Raw genomic sequence first — 27,079 nt, 5'->3', positions numbered from 1 at the left:
GGTATAAAGATATGACAAATGTGTCATTTGTCACAGTTAGAGAGATGACCTTGGAGTCAGGAAGGCCTGGTTTTGAGCCCTGTCTCATTGATGACAATTAAAGCAAGGTTTCCCTCCTCTCCTCTCCTCTCCTCTCCTCTCCTCTCCTCTCCTCTCCTCTCTTGTCCCCTCCCCTCTCCTGTCCCCTCCCCTCCCCTTCCCTCTCCTCCTCTCCTCTCCTCTTTTTTCCTCCTCTCCTCTTCTCTTCTCTCCTCTTTTCTCCTCTTCCTCCCTCCCTCTCTCTTTCCTTCCTTTCTGTTTTTCTTTCTGTTTTTCTTTCTTTCTTTCTTTCTTTCTTTCTTTCTTTCTTTCTTTCTTTCTTTCTTTCTTTCTTTCTTTCTTTCTTTCTTTCTTTCTTTCTTTCCTTCTTTCTTCCTTCCTTCTTTTCTTTCTTTCTTTCTTTCTTTCTTTCTTTCTTTCTTCCTTTCATTCTTTCTTTCCTTCTTCCTCAGAGTTAAGTGACTTGCCAAGGGTCACACAGTTATTAAGTATCTGACACCAGATTTAAACTCAGGTCCTCCTGACTCCAGGGCTGGTGCTCTATCCACTGCATCACCTAGCTGCCCCAAAATAGCATTTCTTAACCTTTGCTGTGTCATAGACCTGCTGGGCATTCTGGAAACCAATGGACCCCTTCTCAGAATCATGTTTTTAAATGCATGACATAAACTACATAGAAATACAAAGAAAATCAATTATATTGAAATGCAGTTAATTTCTTTTTAAGTTCTCAGACCCTCCTAGGTTAAGAAATCTGAGTTAAAGGCACAACTGATAATAGGAGTAATCACAAACTAAATAAACAAATTAATCTCAGATAGCAACTCAAGAAGGTTGAGGCAACGATTTAAGTATCTAAAGTATCATGTATGGCCCTCAAAGTGAGAGAAGTGTGGTACGTTTGAAAGAACACTGGATTAGAAGTGAAATGATCTGATTTTGACCCCTGCCTCTGCTACTTGCTAGCTGTATATTGGGCAAGTACTTCTACTTTCTGGGCTTAGTCTCCCAATCCATAGGCAGTGAGTTGGTGTAATAGAGTGCTGGAGTTAAAGTTAGGAAGACCTGACCTAGAATCCTACCTCTGATGTGTATTAACTGTGTAAGTTAGTAAAAGCTAGGACAAGCCATTAAAACTTTCTATGCTTCAGGTTTATCATAGAGAAAATGAGGGGGGTTAAACACGATGACCTCTCAGATTCCTTCTAGCTGTAAATTTTTGAATCCGTGATCCTACGCCTTGAGATACCTTAATTCTCCAGCTGATGGCCCATAAAATGGCCACAGACAAAACTAGTTTTTTTCTTTCCTCCTCTACTCATTTTACCATTGAATCTTCAAGCTACTGATGAGTGAATGCCTTTTCTGACATACCATGAATAAGAGGAGACTGGCATTCCCAAATGGTGCAGTCCTCACCATTGCCTTACTGAGGCTAGAGATTCCTAGGTCTTTTCCATCCAGGTTAATTTGAAGGGTGGTGGTAGTGGTGATACTGGGACAGTGTTTTACTGGTATGGGATTGTCTCAAATCAGAAACACCCTCTACCAATAGGTGAATAATTGCTCTGTAACACTTAGTTTTAGAAATTTGTCTGGGGATGTTGTTGTTCAGTTGTGTCCAACTCTTCGTGACCTCATTTAGGGTTTTCTTGACAGAGATACTGGAGTGGTTTGCTATTTTCTTCACAGGCTTATTTCATAGATGAGGAAACTGAGGCAATCAGGGCTAAGTGACTTTATATCCCCAGAATTTAGCATAAGGCCTGGCATGTAGTAGGTGCATAATAAATGCTTGTCAATCACTTAACATGCATTGTGTCAATTACATTACTTCTCTTAGGGTGAGGCCATGTAACATAGTAGGATAATACTGAACCATTTTGTAAATTCTACCTGTTATGACACATGGCAACAGAGTGTGTATAGACATACACATATACACACATATGTATATTTGTATATAAATAGTACATATGTGCACATATATACTATACATATATATATATATAGTATGTGTGTGATAGAGAGAGAGAAGAAGAAGGAGAAGGAAGAGGAGGAGGAGGAAGAGGAAGAAGAGGAAAAGAAAAAGGAGCAAACATTTATTAAGCACTTATGATCTTACTATTTGCTAGGCACTATGCTAAGTGCTTTACAAATATTATCTCATTTGATCCTCACAGCAACCCTGGGAGGAGGATGTTATCTCATTTTACAGTTGAGGAAAGAGCTAGGTAGATGGATGATAGATAAAATAATGGATAAATGAAAGATGATAATAACACTACCTGACACTGATAGATAATATAGATTTTTTTTCCTGTTTGTTTGTCTGTTGTTGTTTTGGTGGGGAAGAGGATCTGATATTTCATCTGTGTGGACAGCATTCTGGGAGGAAACTGCTTCTTAGTAAAGTAAAACTACTTTTATAGAATTGCTTGGAGAGTTGGAGCCAAGATGGCAGAGTAAAGGCAGAGATTCATCTGAGCACTCCCTCAAACCCCTTCAAAAACCTTTAAAAAATGACTCTAGACAAGTTCCAGAGCAGCAGAACCCACAAAAAGATGGAGCAAAACACATTTCCAGCTTAAGACAACCAGGAAGGTGGACAGAAAAGGTTTGGTGCACCAGGCTGAGAGAGGAGTGCAGTCCAGCACAGACCAGGCACCAGAAAAGCTGGAGCAGGCCTAGAGGCAACTGAATCACTGGCAGCAGTGATAGTTTGCAGACCTCTCAACCCACAGACACCAAAGACAACGTAGAAAATCCATCACACCTGGGTGAGAGAGGAGAGCAGTTCAGCACAGGCTGCACCAGCACAGCCTGGCCCCAGCAAACCAGGAGCAGGTCTTGGCGGTGACTGAATCAGCAGTGGCAACAGCCAGAGCTCTCAGCCCACGTATGGTAAGGGACTTGAACAACTGGTCAGAAGGACATTACAGGGGTCCCTTTGTTAGCACTGAGGCAGGATTCTGTTGCTCTGCTCATACTCAAATCCAGGTCTCAGTCCTGGGTGGCAGTCCCAGGGAGAGGAGGAGCACTAGCATAGCAAAAGTTGAGACAGCAATGGAGGAAGGGAACCTTCCTTACAGTTACAGGGCAGAAAAGAGCACTTGTAGTCACTCACAGACCAGAGCACAGGCCAGGAGAGGAGTAAATACCTCTCCTTATATTATACCACCTTGGAAGAACCAAAAACTTACAGTTCCCTAGAAGTATCACTGAAAACAGTTGCACAAAAGCCCTGAAGCTTGGGACAGTTCACTCTCCACCCTAGAAGCAGAGCCCTACATTAAGAAAGAGTTGAAAAGTCAAGTAATAGGTTGGGAAAATGAGCAAACAACAGGAAAAAACCTCTGACTATAGAAACTTTCTTTGGTGACCAGGAAGAGCAAAACACACACTCAGAAGAAGACAACAAAGCCAAAGCTCCTACATCCAAATCCTTAAAGAAAAATAAGAATTGAGGAGATTGAAAAGAATTTTGAAAATCAAGTAAGACAAGTAGAGGAAAATTTGGGAAGAGAAGTGAGAGTAATGCAAGAAAATCACGAAAAACAAGTCAACAACTTGGTAAAGGAGACACAAAAAGTACTGAAGAAAATAGCACCTTAAAAAGCAGAATTGGTCAGATGGAAAAGGAGGTCCGAAAGCTCACTGAAGAAAATAATTCCTTAAAAATTATAATGGAGCAAATGGAAGCTAATGACTCTATGAGAAATCAAGAAATCATAAAACAAAACCAAAAGAATGAAAAATTAGAAGACAATGTGAAATATCTCATTGGAAAAACAACTGACCTGGAAAATAGATCCAGGAGAGAGAATTTAAAATTTATTGGGCTACTCAAAAACCATGATCAAAAAAGAATCTGAACATCATATTTCAAGAAATTGTCAAGAAAAACTACCCTGATATTCTAGAACCAGAAGGTAAAATGAAAGAATCCACCGATCACCTCCTGAAACAGATCTGAAAATTAAAACTGCCAGGAATATTATAACTAAATTCTAGAGTTTCCAAATCAAGGAGAAAATACTGCAAGCAGCCAGACAATAACAACTTAAATATGGTGGAGCCATACTAAGTATAACACAAGTAGCAGCTTCTACATTAAAGGATCTGCGGACTTGGAATATGATATTCTAGAGGGCAAAGGAGCCTGGATTACAACCAAGAATCACCTACCCAGCAAAAATAAGTATAATCCTTCAGGGGAAAAAATGATCATTCAATGAGATTCAAACATTCTTGATGAAAAGACCAGAGTTGAATAGAAAATTTGACTTTCAAATATAAGAGTCAAGAGAAGTATAAAAAGGTAAACAGGAAAGGGAAATCATAAGGGACTTAATAAGTTTAAACAGTTTACATTCCTACATGGGAAGACGGTATTTGTAACTCATAAGACCTTTCTCATTATTATGGTAGGTAGAAGGAGTATATATAGACAGAGGGCACAGGTGTAAGTTGAATATGAAAGTATGATATCTAAAAAAATAAAATTAAGGGGTGAGAGAGGAATGTACTGGAATAAAGAGAAAAGGAGGGGTAGAGTGGGGTAAATTATCTTACGTAAAAGAGTCAAGAAAAGCTGTTGCAGTGGAGGGGAAGAGGAGAGAGGTAAGGCAGAGTAAGTGAACCTTACTCTCATCAGAATTGGCTCAAAGAGGAAATAACATACACACTCAATTGAGTATAGAAATCCATCTCACCCTACAGGAAAGTAGGAGGGAGAGGGGAATAAGAGTAGGGTGGGGTGGTGGGTTATGGGGGTGCAGTGGGGAGAGTGGTAGAAGGGAAGGCAGATAGGGGGAGGGGATAGTTAGAAGCAAAACACTATTGAGGAAGGACAGGGTGAAAGGAGAGAGAGAATGGAATAAATGAATGGGGGCATAGGATGGAGGGAAATACAGTTAACAACAGTAACTGTGAAAAAAAATTTTGAAGCAAGTTTCTTTGATAAAGGTCTCATTTCTGAAACATATAGAGAACCGAGTCAAATTTATAAAAATAAGAGCCATTCCCCAATGGATAAATGATCAAACGATATGATCAATTTTCAGATGAAGTGATCAAAGCCATCTCTAGCCATATGAAAAAATACTCTAACTAACCATTGATAGGAGAAATGTAAATTAAAACAATTCTGAGGTACTTCCTCACATCTATTAGATTGGCTAATAGGACAGAAAAGGTAAATGACAAATATTGAGTGGGAACTTGGGAAAAATGAGACATTAATGCACCATAGGTGGAGTTGTGAATTGATCCAACCATTCTGTAGAGCAATTTGGAACTATGCCCAAAGAGCTATAAAACCATGCATACCCTTTTACCTAGCAATACCACTACTAGGTCTGTATCCTAAAAGAAATTTTAAAAAAAGGAAAAGGACCTATATATACAAAAATATCCATAGAAGCTCTTTTCTGGGGGTAAAAAATTAGAAGTTGAGGGGATGCCCATCAGTTGAGGAATGGCTGACCAGGTAGTTTGTGATATGAGATTATGATGGACTACTATTGTACTATAAGAAATGATAAGCAGGATGCTCTCAGTAAAACCTTGAAAGACTTGCATGAGCTGATGCCCAGTGAAATGTATTGTGTACAAAGTAACAGCAATAATCAGCTGTAAATGACTTAGCTATTCTCAGCAATGCAATGATCCAAGACAACTCTGAAGGAATTATGAGCAAAAATGCTATCCATTCCCAGAGAAAGAACTTATGTTCTAAGTACAGATTGAAGTATACTTCATTTACTTCATTTACAGATGGAAACAAACTTTTTGACATTTTATTTACTTTATTTTTTTCCTTGTCCATGTTTTCTTTCACAACATGACTATTATGAATATGTTTTTCATGGCTACACATGTGTAACCTATGTAGAATTGCTTGCCTTCTCAATGGAGAAGGGGAGATATTAAGGGAGGAAGGGAGAGAATTTGGAACTGAAAGTTTTAAAAATGAATGTTAAAAATTGTTCTGACATGTAACTGGGTATAAATAAAATAGTAAATAAAAGCTTAAAAAAAAGAATTGCCTGAGGTCACTAAGTTTTTAAGGATCTTGCAGAAGGAAAACTCATTCTGAATCCCAGGCTAGCTTTCTATCTACTTGCCTATGCTACCTTTCTAAATCTATTAATAACAAGCAACCGGCATTTAGAAGTATACTATGTGCCAAGCACAATGCTAAATTCTGGGAATACAAAGAAAAAGCATGTATAGATTTATGGTTTAAATTTGATCCTTACAACATTATGGAGAAAGGAGGCAAATGCTATTATTCTCATATAATACATGAAGAAATTCAGGTACAGAGCATAGTGAAAAAAGCATTGGCTCAAAAATCTGTGGATCTGTGCTCAAATCCTACTTTTGATATTTACTGCTTGTGTGATGTTGGGCAAACCACTCAATGGCTTTAGGTCTCATTTTCCTAATCTGTAAAATGAGGGAGTTAGACTCTGTGGAACTCAGACGTTCTCTCCAGTTCCAGATCTATCACCCTAGGGGTTGCCCTGAAGCACAGAGCCAGTAACCCATATGGCTCTTGATTTCAAGTCTACATGTTTTCTTGTTGCCCCAAGCAATCGGGTCCAACCTTGACTGAAGCCAGGGTCATCATTGTTTTTTCAGTCACATAAAAAGAGCCAAACTTCTCAGAGTGGTCTTTATCCTCTGACTTTAGCTGCCCTCCATTTCTCTAAGGGTAAGTGACTAGAGCAGATTGACAGGTGTGAAGGGAAATGCAGCGGGAACACAAACACAATTCATGTCTCTCGTGCCCAGTTGGACCAGCTGGCATCCGAGGTCCCTTCCAACAGTCTGACTCTGTGTTTCCTTTGTAAACAGATGGCTGCGTAAATACAGCAGGGCTACTGACTTCTTAATGCTTAAGCTTCAGTTTCTAATTCAACAAAGAATATTAATTGCTGACATTGATTTAACAGCTTCAGGTTTGCAAAGCCTGCATCCTTTTTAGCTTGTCAGATCCTCACAACACCTCAGTGAGGGATGCATTGCAAATTTTATTTTTTCACTCTCATTTTGCAGTTGAGGAAATGGAGGCTGTCATACTCTCAGAAGAAGCTGCATGGCTTTGTGGATAAGGCACTGGACTTGGAGCTAAGAAGACCTGAGCCCCAATTCTGCTGCAAATATTAGCTATATGATTCCACAAAAGTCATTCCACAATCTGTGTCTCAATTTTCTCATCTGTAAAATTGGAGTGTGTGTGTGTGGCTAGAATCAGTGACCTCTAAGGTCTCTTCCAGATCTGAATTTTTGATCCTAATAACTGTGAGACTTGTCCATGGCCATGACAAGAAAAATTCAAATCCAGGTCTCTTCTGACACCAATTTAATGGGTTTTCTACTGTATTATACTGTTCACTATATACAGAGCATTGTGCTAGGCTATTTGAAGGAAATAAAGACATTTCCTTCTTAGGAAGGGAAGTGGCTCTGGAATCAGAAGAACTGGAATTGAATCATGCCTCTGTTCCTACCTGTGTGACCTTGGGAAAGTCACTTAACTTCCCCAAGCCTCAGTTTTCTTATCTGTTAAATATAAAGGCTGGGCTAAATGGTCTCAGTTCTCTTCCAGCTCTGAATCTGACTCTATGACATAATCTCTGCCTTCATGGCATTTACAGTTTGGTTATCAAATAGGGAACATATTTTCAGAACCAAAGTCTATCTCCTTTGCAAAACTTTGTAAAAAAGTTGGCTTTCTTTTTTTGAAATCATAATAGTCCTAGAAGATATGTGTCATCCCAGATGAGATATATACACAAGTGGTTAGAATGTAAACTAGAACATGTGTACATGAAAAGGTATGAATAAATTCTGAAGAGTAGAATTTCATCATTTCTCGAGATTAAAGTAGCTAGAGGAAGGATCAGGAAGCAATACCATCTATATGGAAATATCTTTGGCCCTGGAGCTCTCCACTCTCAAGAAAAAAAAGTTAATTTATCTACGAAAATATTTTTATTTTTTTTTCTCTGTTTAGCAACAAGTGTTTCTGAACAAGATGATTGAGTTGGTAGTTTCAATGACCACACTATATAGCCATATGGACTGTTATGATCATCAAGAACCAAGGCTGAAAGAAAAACAACCAAAAAAACATTGGTCAACCACAAGGAATCAGTTTAATGATGTTTGTCAAAAGCAGTTTAAAGTTGAGGCTGAGTCCAGCTTCAGATGAGAGAACAGAAGCTCATAGAACTGGAATACCTTACCTAAGGTTACACATGTGGTTAGTGAGAACCAGAGCCAGGATTTGAGTCCAGGATTTCTGACTCCAAATGCAGATTTTTAGTGTCTTTCCCCCTCTGCTCTAAGTTGTCTGTCAAATACCACTTCCTGACAGAATCACAGAATCTTTGAATTGGATACTTCTCTTTGAAGCCACGAGAAGTGATGGAAAGGGTACTGCATTTGGATTCAGAAGACCTGGTTGTGAATCTAACGTCTGCAACTTATTTCCTGTGTGTTCCACTTAGTCTTCTGAGGTCTCAATATCCTCATCTGGAAAGTGAAAGTCTTGGACTAAACGACCTCCAATAAATTTTTGAGCCCCAGGTCTATGATCTCTGACAAGTGGTCACCTAACCTAGAAGGGAGGAAGGAAGTAAATAAATATTTATTTAGTGTTTACTATGGGTCAGTCAAAATGCTAAGTACGCTACAAATAATATCTCATTTGATCCTCACACCAATTCTCTGAGGTAGGTGCTGTTACTATCTAGATTTTACAGATGAGGAAACTAAGGCAGTCAGAGGTTAAGTGACTTGTCCATGTTTGCAGAGCTAGTCAGTGTCTTAGACCAGATGTGAACTCAGGTCTTCCTGAGTATGAGTAAAACACTTTCTCCACTACACCACCTAGCTGCTTACCATGGGAAAAAAAATTAAAGAAGACAAACCTACTATGTCCCAAGTCTGTCCAATCCACCTTTGTATTGTTGAAAAGTTTTTATTTATAGAAAGCCTAATTCTTCATCTTTGTGAATCCCATTAATTTCATTTAATTCTTCTCAGGAAGAATAAATCTATTTCTTTTTCCACAGAATATTGTTTTATATATTTGAAAATAGCTATCATCTTTAGTCTCTACATTCCTAGCACCTTTGAGTTTCTCCTCCTCCTCCTCCTCTTCCTCTTTTTCTCCTTCTCCTTCTCCTTCTCCTTCTCCTTCTCCTTCTCCTCCTCCTCCTCCTCCTCCTCCTTCTTCTTCTTCTTCTTCTTCCTCTTCTTCTTCTTCTTCCTCTTCTTCTTCTGCTTCTGCTCCTCTTCCTCCCCATCCTCCTCCTCTCCTTCTTCCTTCTCCTCTTTTTCCTTCTTTTCCTTTTCCTCCTCCTCCTTCTCGTTCTCTGGCAAGGTCTTGAGACTCCTCTATATCTTAATTGCCCTCGTTAAAATGAATCATAATTACAGAATTGGAGAGTTGGAAGGGATGTAATTCGAGCTGTACACAAAAGAAATCTTTACTATGACATGTAGCAAGTCATATTGCCTCTACTTAAAGAACTCTAAGGAAATGGAAATTAGCTCCTGAAACAGCCCATTTCACTTTTGGAATATTTTGGAACTTTTCATGAAATTCTTAAAATGTAGCACCTAGAACTGAACACAAGCATCAGAATATGTATGATTTGGGCCCAATACAGTTGGACAATTTCCTTCCCTGTTCTTGCGCAAAATTTCTCCCTTAATTCAGGCTAAAGTTACAGTAGCTCTTTGGTTTCCATTTCATATTGTTGACTCACTCTGAGCTTGCAGACCACAAGAATACCCAGATTTTTTTTCCGTAAAAATTGTTGCTTAACCATGCCTCTTCCATCTTATACATAGTAAGTTGAGTAACTGTGATGTCTCTATAGTCCTTCGTTCTCTATCTTTTGTGACATTCATTCTTTTGTGACATCTAGGTTTTTGCCATAATGATAATTGACCCAATTTATTTAGTTACTATGTGACAAAATATTATAATCTCTCAGACATTGGAGCAGAATATTTAAAATTGGGACTGTCCCAGAGTGTCTGGTACATATGGTTTGCACATGAATTGTAATCTCTTGGGAGCAGCTGTTCCACTCAACCAACCCTCCAACACACAATCTTGCCAAAGGCTCATAGAAGTTCTCTCATGGGCTCATCTTGGTTCTCCATGTTGTTGGCAAGAAAATGAGTGTTTTCCTTTTGATAATTCTTGTCATTAAAAAGGCAACAGAGTCTGCTGGAGATTTAAGTGTTCCAGGTCAGAAAAATCGTGAATTTATAGTAGAAATAAGCACCTCTTTATTTATCTTATAGTAGTTAATAAATGATAATGATCGTTGCTTAACAACTACTTTCCCCCAAATTGCTATTAATAGGGATTAGGGATGGAGATAGAGATTAATAAGGTCAGAGATAGGGACTGATGTGATGATTTCAGTAGCATAAGGAGCTCCTGGGTGAAGAATTCCTTCTACCAATGCAAAGTGCTACCTTCTCTGCAATTTAGAGTCCTAAAGAGCTACCTAGAGCCCTGAAAATGCAAGTGACCTATACAAGTTCACACAGGAAGTTTGTGTTAGAGGTAGGACTTGAACCCAAGTCTTCCTGATTCCAAGGTCAGCTCTTTATTAACTAAACCAAGCTGCCACTTATTACATCAATATTCTAAATATATCTTTTTTTCTAACTGGAATCCAGGTAGCTGGTAGTCAAATGAGATGAGATAGTTACTACATTGAATGGGCTGAAGGCTGATTTGAACCAGAAGCTGGAACTGAATGGGAAGGCCTTGCACGTGGCAGGTGCTTAGAAATGCTTACTGACTGACTGGCTCATATTTAGAATCTGATCCTTATCAGCTATGTGATCTTGGACAATTCATTTTTCCTTTCCTGACTTCATTTCCTTTGTCTATAGAATACTGGAATTGGCCTGGGCAATCCATAAGGTCCCTTATGGCTTTTAAACTTCTCCTCCTATCATCCTTGGAATGAGGTTTTGCCTTACAGATGGGCTGCCTCAGCTCACTGCTGCATACGTTGATGATGGACAGAGGCAGGCCTCTTGGCACACAAGCTTGGCAACTTGCATTTACATTCTCTTGACATTGTTTGGCCTCAATAACAGGCCAAGATACATGAAAATTTGCCACCTCAGGGTGAAATTATCTAATGTCTGTCCTGACGTATTTGGGTGGAGGAGGTGACATAAACAGATAACCACTGAGTATAAAGGAAGGAAGGGATTGACTGTGCTCTGAAGGATTAGATATTTCTCTCAAGCTATAAGTTCTTAGAATTGTAGAATTTATGTACTGTTTATTTTCATGAAAAAAGCAACCAAAAATCTCTAACAAACCATTCAGTAGAAAGAATTTAGGAACTAATCATTCAGCTGAATTTTTATTTACTTAAAACAACACAAGAAGACATATCAGCTGGGATGGTGAAAATATGTTCAAACATCTGTCATGGGTAGATTATGTCATTTCCCTCTCTTTGTTTCTATTATCTGTTCTATTAACAGGCAATAAAACTGACAATGGAAATTTTTGTTGTTAGACAACAAATGGAAGCTTTAGAGGAGAAACCCTAGTTTCTAAGCACTTAAACTGTGCAAATGCAAGGTAATTGTAGCAAAACGCGCTGCCTCTTTACCTCAATTTTTGTTGCTTGCAAATGTCAAAGTGGAAATAAAAATGGAGCAAAAGGGTGAAAGATGAGGGGAGATTAATTTGAGATTAATTTAATTTAATTAGAGCTGCCTTATAGTAGTTGTATGTAGTAGCTTTATTCTTTTCCATCTACTTGAAGATTTTTGGAAAGTTATCTCAGCAGCTACGACAGAGGAGACTGGATCAATGAAATGGTCCAAGTTTATGTCTACCTCCAGTTCTGTGGTTCAAGGATTCAATAGTTTCTTAGTGGTCCTTGAAAGGGCATTGGGGGTAGTTATCATGGCAAACAATAACTATACATATATATGCATATATATACACATATATGCATATGTATATGTATGCACACATATATGGATACATACATATGTGTATGTGTGTATGAAGAGCTTAAAATTTCCACAATGCCTTATTTACATTTGGGCACGACAAAACCTCTGGGACAAGTTCCATAGGTATTATTCTTCTGATTTTATCTAGGGACAGTGATAGGTCCTCAATTCCCTCTCTAAATGTAGGTCAACATCTTTTCAATTTAAAGACTTGCCCAGGTTCACACAGCCAATATATTTCAGAGGCAGGACTTAGGCCCCTGTCTTCTTGGCTCTGAGGCTAGCTCTCTATCCATTATGCTATTGATTCTCATTTTTCAGATGAAGAAATTGAGGCCAAGTAACTTGTCCAGAGTCACATGGCTAGCAAATAATAGGGATGGGGTTTGGATATAGGTCTCCCTGACTCTGGGCTGGAACATGATTCAAAGTCACATAATAAACATCTTGCCTTTATGCCAAGTGTTGCTTTTCACTCTTAAGAAAACAGAAAAAAACATAGCACAAATGTCTCCGTAACAGGATGTCAGAGTAGGGTACAGGTTAAAAGCAGGGGGACAACAAGGCAAGATTGAACCTGAAATGTTTATAGTGATTCTATGTGTTCTCTACCCTACTCAATCTAAGAGTTCCATGTGGTCCAAATCAATCTCAGCAATGAGGCTTAGACTAAAAAAAAAAAATGCCCTTGGTTGCATATAGCTAGTTTGAAAGCAATTGATCCACAAATATTTTAAATTCCTATCATGTTTAGAGCTATGTTAGATAATGTATAGGATGCAAAAAAATGTAAGTTTGGTCCTTACCTCAAGAAGAAAATTCCAGAATGTGATTATTTTTATTAATTTATGATCATTAGTGTTTTCATCAGAATATGTTAAAATAGGGGGAAAATTGACAAGAGAAAACTCTTGACTCAGTTTCCCTATTGTGAGAAGCTGGCCTAGTCCATGACTGAAAGCTTTTTTAGAAAGACCTAACATATACTTAATGAGCACAAAGGATGAAAGCTCTCGATAATCATCATTCATCGTGAACTTGTTGGTAATAATGCTAACCTGAGAAACAACTGTACCTTTTTTGGTAAGTAGAACTTGTTGGATGAGGTAGAATCTCTTAGGACTTTACTTATATTTCATCTCAGTATGAATTGAGGAAAACAAAACAAAACAAAACTGTTTAAAGCAATTGTTAACTAAACAGCCAAATATTTAAAGGAAACTGCCCAAGAGTAGTTCACTTGGACCACTGCTTTTGCATCTCTAAACATTAATCAACCAAGTGGATATAGATTTCTGGGAGGTTTGAGGATAAACTTTACAAAGGTAATAGTTAGATTCTTTTGACTCATTTTCCCTATTGTGGGAAACTGGCCCACCCCATGTCTCCCCCGACAACTTCCCCCCCCCCCCACAGTGGCTTTCTTGTTCTGTCAGTGCCTCATCTGCTCTCACACTTCCCTTTCCTCTGATTGGTGAGTTTCTTCCTGTTACCTTCATTTGAGAAAATACTCACACCTGTCAATTTCACTTCAAACCACTTCTGCTATTTGTGTCCCCTCCCTACTCCCAGATTTTCAGCTTCCTTTTAAGCGTTGTCTTCCTTCATTAGAATGTAAATTCCTTGAGGGCAGGCAATGTCTTTTTATTTGTATTTGTCTTCTTATTCCTTTGTATTACTATTGAGATAAATTATTATTATTGCCAATAATTTGGGAAGATCCAGAGTTGCCCCCTTTTTCCTAAAGTCCTTATTTTAATAGTTCAGTCTCTTGAAGGACATTACTGATACTGAGATTGGATTAACTTTTTGGCTGGATTCCAAACAATTGCAAAATGTGTATGAAAGTGCTTTTAAATGTGCTTTTGAATCGAGGATTGTTCAGATCCCACCCAGGTGGGGAAACCATTGTACTCTACTCGGGTTTGGGTAGGAATAAATTGTTTAAATAGATTGTCCAACTCTAGGGGTAATTTAAGAAATAAATGACATAATCAAAGTTCAGATCCAACCTCTCATTACAATATTCACTCTCTCATTAATTGTTAACCAATTAGAGTTGATTGGCAACCTCAAGAACACCCCTCTTCCAATGGCTATACAAGCCATGAGCCCACTATCATGATTGTCTTTTGTCTAAAAGAGAGATGGCCAAATGACCATCTTTTATTACTAAACATGATGACATTATTAATAAAATTATTAAATTATTCAGAAATTACATTTCTCAAACCTTTTTAAATGCCACAGTACCTGACACAGACTAAGCACTTTATCAATACTCTACTATCTATTTATTTATCTATCTATCCATCTCTCTGTGATTCTCCTATAAGCAGGAAAGTCTCTTACCTGTTAGATTCCAACTGTGAATATGATAACCTTTAAATAATATAGAATTCTGGTTCATGAATTGACTACACCAGAAGTATTTATGACAATTACCTGAAATCAAACACAGCTTAGGGATCTTTGTCCTATAGTGCTGAAAATAGGTCACTCTGTGACTTTCAGGTCCAGGCTTGATAGAACAATTTTGATGGTTTTATAACAATATGCCTTGTCTTCTTTTCATAGAAAATTTCTCTGACTATGGCGGGAGAATCACAAATGTTTTATGATGAATCTTATTATTGCTGTCATCAGGCATCCTTGAGTTCACAATGATGGGATACAAGGAGAGAGAAACCCTGCTACTCTTCTATTACCAGAGGAAGCAATTCTTCATAACTATTCCGCCCTCATTATATTTTCTTTAAGCTTTCATAAATCATGTACTCCCACCTACAGTGTTCTTTGGATTCTAAATCTTCCATGTATCACCAGATTACCCAACAAATGAAGAGACTAGAAAAGACCTTTGACCAGAGATTTCTTTGTCTTGTACAAAAGGATGGATTGAAGAGAATGAACAAGACTGATTCCATCTTGAAGTAACCTTCACAATTAGAATTTATATGACACTCACATTGTTATGAAATTACAAGGACAGTTATAAGGACAGAGGCAAAGTGTTTTATAATATAAAATACAGATGTTACAGTTTGAAAATATAAAGAAACAGCAAAATGTTATAACATCCTTGACATTTTCCCACTATTACTAAATCCACATCCCCTTTAAACCTATAACAATATAAAGGTAGACAATGTAGAATTGTTTCCTCTTGTTTTAAAGAAGCAAAAACCTCTTGTCTTATGTTACTTTTGCTCTGTTTGATGACTTTTTTTAACCCACCTAATTGCATATGGTGGATAAAGAAAACTGAAATGCTAAGGAAGACATCAAAATTGTGAACCAGAGGGCTTGGAAGGATGATGGTGCCTTATAATATGTAAATAGGAAACAAAAGAAGTGAGTGAGTTTTGGGTAAGGGATAATGAACTCTATTTTGAAAATAAGGTCTATGGGATACAACTGAAAATGTCAAGTAGGTACTTGGAGATATGGACTAGAGTGAAGGCTAGAAAAACATATTGGAACCATCTTCATATAGATCATAATTATAATAAAAAATGATCATATCCTCAAGAAAAAAGATACAGAGGGTGAAGAGAAGAGGGCCCAGGGCAGAGCCTTGGGAAATACACATGGCTATGACTTAGGCCATGGATGATAATCCAGCAAAGGATACTAAGGAGTGACTAAATTGGTAGTAGGAGAATTGAGAACAGTGTGACAAAATCCCAGAGAGGAGAGAATATTGAGGAAGAGAGAGTGCTCCAGAGACCACTGTATGTTCCAGAGAGCTTCAAAGCTCTTAAAATGCTCCAGAGAGGGCACCAATACTAGGACCTGAGGAAATGTCCATCAGATTTGTGAATTAAGAGATGATTGGCCACTTTGGAGATGGCAGTTTCTGTTGAATGATAATATCAGAAGCTAGACTGTTAAGTGATTGAGAAGTTTTAGTATCAGGATTAGTTAGAATCCAGGTCTTTTGACTGCATGTATAGTGTTTTTTATTTTGCCTTTATATGCCCTCAGGCTACAAAGTTAACAGTTAGTATAATGAATAATGCAACCTATCCATTTCAGACACTTGTATTGAGTCTTCTATTCCAATCTGGTTTACTTCTCTAAACCTACTTATTTTTATTCCTACCTTCCTGCCACATTCCTAAAGGTTAGACCTCCATGATACTTTGAATCAACTTCTTGTCATGGGTCCAGGCTAATTCTGGGTCCAGATTCCATTTGCCCCCGATTCCCATGAGCCCACTAAGCTGTTCATATGGGGCAGAGAACCTATAAAAAAAGTCAGCCATGCTAGTATTTTCCCTCAGTCTTGGTGTATTTTTTTTCCTTGAAAGAAGAATCAGGTTTAATATTTCAAAAGCACTTTAATAGTTGCTCCCTGATTTATAGTCATTTTACTAGTTAACCTTCAAACCTCCCCTGAGGGTGGTTGATAAGCATTATTATCTCCTTTAGAGTCAGTTGAGAGATGCTGAAATGCAGAGAGGTAAGGTGAGCTGCCATATATCTCACAGCAGAGCTGGAGCCTATGGGAGGAAGGCTAGCTCCAAATCAGCAGCTTCTCACTCCCTAGGCCACTAAACTGCATTTCCTGGTCAAGAATTCAGCAGAATAGAATTTAGACCTTTTATTTTCTTTTTTGCCACTGTGAATAACATCTTCTTAACATACAATGTAGCTGCTTTTAGGAGCAAATGGAAAATACATAAGAAAGCTTTTCAGATTGATAAATATTGTTTATATTTTTTTCATTCCTGGCTCTCAAATGCAACCATATTACGGGGTATCTGCCCCAATTTTTATTTAAATTGGAATTTTGGCAATTTGCTCTCTGCTGCTCTCCTGTGCCAAGTGCTATGGGCTCAGTAGGAGCTTAATAAATGATAATTGCCTTATGTGGAGCATATTTATAATCAGGCAAAATGTGGCAAGCCCATGTTTTCACTCCTCATAATGAAACATGCCATTATCTCCCACCAAATGTTTTCTTCCTTTTCTTCCTTCCAGCACTTTAGACAGATTGTACCTACAAATATTTTCCTATTGACCCAGTCTTTATTATTATTATTAGCCTGGACTTGGGATTTATTTAATCAGTGTAGGGAGCTGCTGAATAAAATCCTTCTAGCAATTCATAGCAGTTACTGTCCTCCAGCTGACAGAACAGCAGTTCTTAATATGGGGTCCTTGAATTTGTTTAAAAATACCTTAATAACTTTGTTTTAATATAAATGGCTTCCTTTGTAATCCTATGTATCTTATTTTATTCATTTAAAAAATATTACTGTGAGAAAAATTCTATGGGCTTTTACCAGACTTTCAAAGGGGCCCATATGGAACACAGAAAAAGTCAAGAATCCCTTCTTTGAATTTCCTGGGGCCACTGGGAGTTTGAGAGACTTGCTAAGGGTCCAGCAGCCATTGTGTGTCAGATCCCACATTCTCCAAGCTCTTGAGGCCAGCTCCATATCCCTTAAACCACTGCATCACCTTGTAAAGGCAGGGAAGTATAGTACATGCAGTCCTAGAGTTAGGAACGTGTGTGTCCAAATCCTGCCTCCAACCTTCCAACACTTTTTTGTCTTTTTGTTCTGGTTACCCCGTACAATCCATCTAACCTCTCTTGGCCTTAATTTCTTCCTAGATAAAATTATGATAATAATAGCAGCTATTTCACAGAACTGTTGTGAGAATCATATGAGATAATATTTACATAATGTGCTTTGCTTGAGGTGTTATATGTGTTAGATATTATTATCCTACAACTTCATATGGTTGTTTTTCTCAGTTCAGAGCCAAGGGAAGCTGCTGTTACTTCCTCTAAATTCTTGTCTTTCTGTTCTCTGAATAATGATAGCATCATATTCTTTATTGTAGCCCAATGCAAAGCAGAGCTGCAATTAGGAAATGTTGTAGCCTAGGCTAAATACCAAAGATTACAATGAGGATCCATTGTGTAAAGCATATCTTCAGTTGTCAGGGGAGGATAGCAAGGGCCAGGGAGCTTGTCCCTATGTGGGCAAGGCAAATAGCCTGGGACAGTGGCACAAGGCTATTTCTAGAGGAAAAACAAAGAAACAAAGAAACAAACAACAACAACAACGACAATTAAAAAAAAAAAAAAAAAAAAAACGTGGCATGGGGAGAGATGGAATCCAATCCAGCCAACCATGGAGTAGTTTTCTCTTTTAACTTGTAATTCAGGGACTGGACAAGAAGGGTCCAATCCTGGGAGCAAGACTGTCCCATTCACAGCATGCGTAGATATTCTGCGATGATTTGCTCTTCACTCACTTCAGGCCGAAGACATAACTTTTAACTGGCTGCAGAGCCAGAACTAAGTGTTTTTGCAAAAGCTTCTAAGCAGACAAATCAAACTCATTTTTCCCTGTTGGCTAATGAAGCAAAAATGGCTTTGGGATCTCCTGGCCCTCCCAAGCTGAACATATGACCCTGCTGTTGCTTCTATTCCTGTTGTATCTATTCTTTCTTCTTGCTAAGGGTCCAGGCTGCTGGACCCTTAGCAAGTCTCTCAAACTCTCAGTGGCCCCAGGAAATTCAAAGAAGGGATTCTTGACTTTTTCTGTGTTCCATATGGGCCCCTTTGGAAGTCTGGTAAAAGCCCATAGAATTTTTCTCACAGTAATATTTTTTAAATGAATAAAATAAGATACATAGGATTACAAAGTAAGCCATTTATATTAAAACAAAGTTATTAAAGTATTTTTAAACAAATTCAAGGACCCCCGATTAAGGAAGGAAGGATTGGATATAGAATGACTTTGAACCTTGTGAACTTCAAAATTTCTGAAGAACTAGAAGAGTTTGCCAGGAGTCTTGGAGCAATATGTTTGACCTCTCCTAGCACTAGATTAAATTGGCAGCCAAGATTCCATGTCCTGAAAGCAATGAAGTGATTCATTCATTGGCTAAGCCACACTTGGAAGGGAAACATATTTGTAGCAGTCACATTAAGTTTGAGCGCACTTTCCCCAGGTAGAGGGGAGAATGGACCTTCAGCTCAGGGGTACAAGACTTAAGGATATGTTTGGATTTATATTCTTGTTATATCTTTTCAGTTAATCTCTCTTTAGTGAAAGCTAATTGATATGAATTGGTTAAATTGATAATGGGATATTAATCATTGGTATAGATAGTATTGAGGAGATAATAACTGGCACTGTCAATTGATATTGAGAACACATGATCATGGGAACGTAAGCCAATATCATTAGAAAGATAGACTCAATTCCTTAGGAATATTCCTAAGATCCCAAGGAGAAGCAATAGCTCAGTTTAGGGGACACTTCATTAATGGAATTGGGGAAGAGCCCATAAAACTACAGGCAGCAAACCAATGTATCTTTTCTTTTCTTTCTTTTTTTGGCAATTGAGATTAAGTGACTTGCCCAGGGTCACAGAGTTAGTAAGTGTCAAGTGTTTGGTCTGAGGCCGGATTTGAACTTAGGTCCTCCTGACTGCAGAGCTGGTGCTCTATCCACTGTGCCATCTAGCTGCCCCATAACCAATGTATCTTTGTAACTAGATGTTAAACTCCATTTCCCTGCCATACTTTAGGAAGATTGTAAATGTTGTCAGTGCCCCTTTTACTCAGGACACTGGGGATAGAGCCTTGGTTATTCAAGCCTAGTTATGGGTCTGCTAGAAAACACTCAATCAGTGTGGTGAGAACTTTTTAAATTGACTATCCTATTTTTGTTCAATAGTGTCTAAGTGATTTGACAGCTTTGATTAATGTGAACACTCCAATCACTTGTCTGGTAAGACACGGATGTTGGTAAGGCCCAGGTTACACTAGTTTGAAGGAAATGACTAGTATTCTTACTGAACTTACTGACTATTATTCTTACTGAACTTATTGCTAATATTATTCATTCAAAATGATTCCCTGGAGGAAGTGCAAAGAAAGAGGGTTGGATATAGAATCAGATAATCTCAGATGGATTTTCAGTTCTGCTACTTACTGCTTAAGAGATATTGTGTAAACTTTTCTAGGACTCAATTTCTTCATCTGTAAAAAAAAGGTAGTACACTAAATGGTCCCTAAGTTGCCGTTTTAAATCTATGATCCTGTAGTATGGACTGGGTAGGGTATTCAGTGAGGGGCTAAGTAGGCAGGAATAACTTTAATTTTCCTTTCTCGATAAGGAGAGTACAAACTACACAAAATTGATTTTCTACTTTTTTTCCCCTTTTCTGCCCTCATTGTTTCCAAATTTCTTCTTCCCTTTTTCTCACATCCTTTTTTTAACTTCAGCCTAAAATCAGACAGTCAAGCAGAGTAATTTCCCAGGGTTTGGGAATGCAGGTCAAGAGAGTGATTGGTATGGTGGCACATGTCTGTAATCCCTGCTGTTGGAAATGCTGAGGCCTGTGGGTTGCTTGACCTGCAGTAGGCTAGGATGATTGGGTGTCTGCATTAAGTATGGCAATGACTGTTGAGCCTTTAGGAGCATGGGACTTCCAGGCTACCTAAGAAGGGAATGATCCAGCCAAGGTCAGAAATGAAACAGGTCAAAGCTCCCTTGCTGACCAGTATTAGGACTGCCCATGAGATAAGGAAACATGGGAGAGAAGCGAGAGACAGAGACAGAGAGAGAGAAAGAGAGACACAGAGAGAGACAGACACACACACACACAGACAGACACAGAGAGAGAGAGAGACAGACACACACACAGAGACAGACACACAGAGAGAGACAGACACAGAGAGAGACAGACAGAGACACAGAGATACACATACAGACACAGACACATAGAAGGACAGAGACAGGGAGAGACATAGAGAGACAGACAGAGACAGAGAGACAGAGACAGATACAAACACACAGACAGGAGAGAGAGAGAGAGAGAGAGAGAGAGAGATTGTTGAGTAGGTTGAGTAGGGGCCATAGTAAAGTCATGGTCAAGATCCTTAGTTAAAATCCTTAGTCAATGTGATGCAGAGGAAACTAGGTGACAAGATTCCTTTCTTCCATCCCCCTACTTCCATTTAAGTTTCAAAGTCATGGTTAAAATGGCTTGTGTGGAGACACAACCATAGTTTTTATTCCTAGTTTTCTCCCTCTGGAGAAAGAAAAAGCTAATTCAGATATTCTTTTACTTTTTCAGAGGGATACTTTGTATATATAAATTTATAAATGAACAAATTACATTCCAGGGCTCTGACCTCATCTGCTCAACTGTCTTTCTAATCAATGTATATTTAAGACCAATTTATATACACAGACCTAAACTTTGATTCCTTGTCAGGACTGACTGGATATAGATAGATACATAAATAGATAGATAGATAGATAGATAGATAGATAGACAGACTTGACAGGAAGGAATTTGAAAAATAAATACATTTCCTACCCTCTACTCCAAAAATTAGAATTTAAGAATCTAATCCAATTGGGCAAGTATTATTAGCAAAAATGACATTGTCTTTTTGGATCGATTATGCCAAATTTATATTCCCTGAATATTTGTAAAATATTATGAAATAAAAAACAGAGAGTAGTATAAGTAACTTCTGGGATGCTTTTGCTCTTTAGTCTGTCTATTGATATTACATCTGTATTGAAATGTATGCTTCCACACATTATCATGATGTGTTCATGTGCATGGCTCCATTCTTAAAGTAGTTACATGTAACATCTCTTTACCCTGAATATTGGTTCCATTCCCGTAAGTTTGCATAGTACAGAGACCTGCTTTTCTAATACTGTTCACCCTGCTAAAAAGGTAGGGGTGTGGGGTGGGAGTAGGGAACTGATGATCACAGCAGATGTGGAGCCACTAAGACATTTAATTTTAAGACCAGCAAACTCTCAGTGAACCTTTAAATTTGGGGCTCCTCTACCTTTTTTTTTTTAATTAGAACAAATGAGCTTATGATGTTCGCATTTAGAGCCAGTGTTTACAAATCATTTTCTGGAATAGGGAAGGGATTTTTGATTTTTTTTAGCTTGTGTCTTCCTTTAAATGTTGGCTGAGATGTAGAGATGCATGCAATGCCTTAATAGCCTAGTAGTGATATCAGAGAGCTTGAAGACTGAAGCTATAACAATTTACATGCAGAGAAGCTTCTAGCAGAGTGGCTGTTTTTGAATTATTTATGCAAAGGGGAACACAGTTCTATTCTTTATTTGCAATTACACCAATTGCATGCTTAAGAAAGCAAAAATTTCCACTCCTGGTGGCTTCTTTTTGAGTCTGGATTCTTTACATTGTCACTAACTGTTCTCCCTGACAAAGACAAATTGGAATTATGTGGCTCTGTGTTTGCACTGACTGTGAGAGAAAGAACACCAGATTGCACAAGCTGAACAGGTTTCCTCCTTATTCAAGAGACTATTCATATGTCTTGATCTGCACTGCTGAATAAATAAGATTTAGGCAATGGTCTTTTGGTCTAGCTTTATGGGTCACCTTAGAAAAAAAAGTGGGTAGAAGAATGGCCAGCTATAAATGACCATGTGAAAGTACACTCTATATTGCTAACAATATAAGAGAAGGGCAAAGTGACGCTGAGGTTTCATCTTACATGGTACAGATTGACAAACATAACAAAAAAGAAAAAAAAAACAAAAAAATTAGGAAAAGTTAATGTTGAATAATCTTTGCACAGAAAGTCACAGGAACACTTTTGGTGATTCTTCGAATTGGTTCAAAAGTTCTGGATATCAATTTGGAAATGTGGAATAAAGGAGACAAAATTGCCAATGACTTTCAAGCCCATTACTAGCCTTCTAGCCCCCAGAAAGTCAAAGACAAAAGCAAAGATCTAATACATGAGGAAATTTTAGGTAGTAAAGAACAGGGAAAAATCAAGGTGTCTATAAATCAGGGAATGTCTGACAATAATTGTGGTATACAATGCTGTATTTAAACAACATGGTGTACTGGATAGAGAGCTTGCCTCCAGGTAGGAAGATCTGGGTTCAAGTCCCAGCTCTGACTCATACTGACTTTGGCCCTGGGCAAGTCATTTGCCTCTCAGTGCCAATGCTCAAGACAATTATCTAAGATTACATATTATTGAGAAATTGCCACCTTGAGTTTGTAGAAGGAATCTTCTCGTGCAAGAATTCCCTATAGAGGATTTATATTTTTCTTTGATGAAGAAATAGCTATTTTGACTTCACTGCCTTCTGCGCTTGGACCCAGATTTCTATCACCATAATAGTTATCTATAGTTAGGTTCTTTCTCTTTTGCCTACTCATTTTTTTATAAGTGGCTTATTTTTTCAACTATTAACTTTGTAATAGAGTGGGCCTTTACTTCCTAGAGGATTCTGGGAAGATGGAGGAATAAAACAAGAAATTACCTGACTTTCCCTGATTCCTCCATGAATAATTTGAAATAATGCCTCAAAGTAAGCTTTAGAGTGGCAGAAATAATTAAAAGTCAGGGTAAAGCAATTGTTCAGCCTAAGACAACTTGGGGCTTAAGAATACTTTGGGGCAGGTACCCTTGATTAAAAAAGCAACAGGCCCTGGGGGTAGCTATGTCATGTGGCAGTCTCAGCTTCAAGAACTTTTACTCCATAGACAGTGTGGGCATTGGACCCCTGTTTAGGGGAAGATTGAAGGGCCCTTCACTGCTGCTGAATGCAGTCTGAAAGCAGTCCCAGTCTCTGGCTGTGGGTGAAGAGGTCTGAGCACACTTAGGTGAGTGCAATGACAGAGGGGTGGGCCCCCGCTGGTTGTGGGCACTCATAGGAGAATGGTATCCCTGGTTGTGATTCCAGGGCAGAGAGTTGAGCTGATGCTTGCAGTTGAAACAGTGACCATATGAAGTAAGAGTGTCTGCAGTGACAGTGTAGCTGTGGGTAGAGAGGAATACCTGAGGTCAGGCCCCCAGATAGACCTCAGAAAACAATGAGATATTATCCCTCACATCTGGGGATGAAAGCCCAACTCTGTTAATAGCTAAGAAATAAGCCACTTAAAAATGAGTAAGCAAAAGAGAAAGAACCTGACCTTACACAGTTACTATGGTGATAGAGATCTGGGTTCAAACTAGAAGAAGACAGTGAAGTCAAAATAGCTACTTCTACATCAAAGAAAAATGTAAAATGATCACAAGTCCAAAAAAGAATTCTTGGAAGAGCTTGAAATAATTTTAAAAATCAGAGAGGTTGAGGAAAATTTTGGAAAAAATTAAGAGTAATGCAAGAAAATCAAGAAAATTATGAAAAAAAGTCAACCAATTGGAAAAATAAATCCAAAAACTTGCAGAAGAAAATAACTCCTTAAAAATTGGAATTGGGTAAGGGAAGCTAATGACCTCATAAGATACCAAGAAATAATAAAACAAAATCAGAAGAATGAAAAAATAGAAGAGAATGTGAAACGTCATTGGAAAAACAACTGATCTGTAAAACAAATCAAAGAGAGACAATATAAAAAAATTTTGGCCTACCTAAAAGTTGCGGTCAAAAAAGGAGTCTAGAAAATATACTTCAAGAAATTATTAAGGAAAATTGCACTGAAGTTTTAGAATTAGAGGTTCAAGTAGAAATTGAGAAACCTTACCTATCACCACCTGAAAGAGATCACAAGATGAAAAGTCACAAGAACATTATAATTAAGTTTCAAAGCTTCCAGTTCTAGGGGAAGATACTGCAAACAACTGTAAAGAAACTATTTAAATACTGTGGAGCTACAGTTAGGTTGACAGAAGATTTAGCAGCTTCTACATTAAAAGACCAAAGGGCATGGATCATGATATTCTGAAGAACAAAAGTTCTGGGTTTGCAATCAAAAATAACTCAACTGGCAAAGTTGAGTGTAATCCTGTGTGGGGAAAAAAAGGTATATTTAATAAATTACAGAACTTTCAGGTATTTATAAGGAAAAGACTGGAACTGAATGGAAAATTTGTGTCAAATGGTGTTCTTCTCTAGTGTGAAACAGGGAGGGAGGGAGACAGTTTGTAATTTTAAAGGTAGCAAAAAAATTAAACAATAAAAAAATAATAATAGAAGAAGAAAAAATGAAAAGAAGCTTAGCCGGGGGGAAAGGGGGAGGGGATAAGGATTTCTTATTGAAGTCACAAGTCCAATCCCTATCCCTCTATAAATGTCATGGACTATTATTGTGTATTTAAAAATGATGAAAATGAAGAATGCAGAGAAACATGGAAAGATTTGTAGAAAATGATGAGAGGAATAAGCAGAATTTAAAGAACAATATACAATGGAAATGAAAGCATGACTAAAAGGAAGGTGAATTCTGGGTAACTGAAAAACCAAGGATAAGTTGGGGAAAATGGAAACAGACCTCCCTCTGTAGCAGAGATGCAGGGCTCCTTCTAGGAAAGGATGATTATATGGGCAGATGGCGGAGGTTCACTCTTCTAGATGCTAATTATTATTTGTTAAAAGGATATAATCTGGAAAAGGACAATGGTATTTTTTTATCTCCCTCCCCCACTTTTTTTTTTTAGAAAGAAAAAACATAAGGAAAAAATAAGAGTTAAAACTGAGGCATCCTAATTCTGTATCAAAATATTGAACTTCAAATTCAGAATAAAACAAAATAATATAGCGAGACTATACACTTACTCTCCTATCTCATGTAACTAGCAGGTGAGATCCCCAGAACTGGGATGCCTGCTTTTTTGCCACAGTGTTCTAGGGGAAACTCAAAGGAATTGACCTGTTTTTTTTTAAATGCTAGTAGCTTAAGTCCCCTTTCTAATATCAATAGGTGAAATCTGCTGATATTTCCTAGCAAGTATGGTCCCTCTATCAAATTGTTTATAGGATTTTTACTAAAAATCAAGATGAAATCTTCATCTCTTCAATTTTTGTTAATATTTTAATTTTTAAAAAATTTTTGGTATCGCCCAAATTTTCTCCTTTATGTCTCTTCTTCCAAGAGAACCATATCACATTGTTCTTTACAAATGAAAAAAAAAAAAGAAAATGGACCTGTCTTCAGTTGGACTTATTGTGCTTAGTTCTATCGTATATAGTCATGCCAAATGCATGACTATAGGATAGCTTTTCAAGGGCAAGAGGCAATTAAGAAAAGTATATAGGTTTGAGTGAATGAATAAAAGAAACATTTATTAAACACTTACAATGTAATAGGCACTATCTAAAAACAGTGGAGGAACAGAAACAAAAATTAAATAGTTCTCTTTAAGTATCTTATATTGCACTATAAAGATAGAACCCATAAAGCCAGGGAAATGATTTTTATTCTGGGAAGTTGCAGAGATAGTGATTTGATCATAGGACAGACAAGTGACATGTCATTTCCAGAAGCAAGGGGTAGCATTGATTTACTTACTGACTTAGATAGTTGATGGAATAAAGACTTTGGGGAGTATACATTTCTCTGGATTGGTAAAGGTGTGGTTGAGAAATTATTGGACATTGTAATAGGTTTTTCATCTGCTAAGGCCTTCCTTTTAAAATGTGACCCTACAGTCTTGACCAATCCTATTAGGATTAGGCAGCTAGATGATACAGTCTGGATAGAGTGCCTGGCCTGGAGTAATGAAGATCTGAGTTCAAATCCAGCCTCAGACACTAACTACCTGTGTGATCCTAGGCAAGTCACTTAATCATTATCAGTCTCAGTTTCCTCTGCTATAAAATGGGAATAATAATAGTATCTACCTCACAGGGATAGTAGATTGTTGATACATTATTTTCCTCCCTCCCCCCCCCACCTCCATTGACTGGAAATCTAAGCAAGGCTGCTTGTCCACATATACAAATTAGTTTAACTGATTTTTTTGTGGGGGGAGCAGGGTGCAAAACCCAAATATTTGAATTTAGTGAATGAATAAGGTTGAGTACATGGTTCTTTCTCTTCCCTCTCCTCTCCCCTCTATTCTCCTTCCTTTCCTTCCCTTCCCCTCTTCTTCTTCTTCTTCTTCTTCTTCCTCTTCTTCTTCTTCCTCTTCTTCTTCTTCTTCTTCCTCTTCTTCCTCTTCTTCCTCTTCTTCCTCTTCTTCCTCTTCTTCTTCTTCTTCTTCTTCTTCTTCTTCTTCTTCTTCTTCTTC

Source organism: Vombatus ursinus, unplaced genomic scaffold, assembly GCF_900497805.2.
Source record: "Vombatus ursinus unplaced genomic scaffold, bare-nosed wombat genome assembly UNPS02014874.1, whole genome shotgun sequence".
In the NCBI taxonomy this organism is placed as follows: domain Eukaryota; kingdom Metazoa; phylum Chordata; class Mammalia; order Diprotodontia; family Vombatidae; genus Vombatus; species Vombatus ursinus.
The sequence above is the reverse complement of the archived record's forward strand: the minus strand, read 5'-3'. Positions refer to the sequence as shown.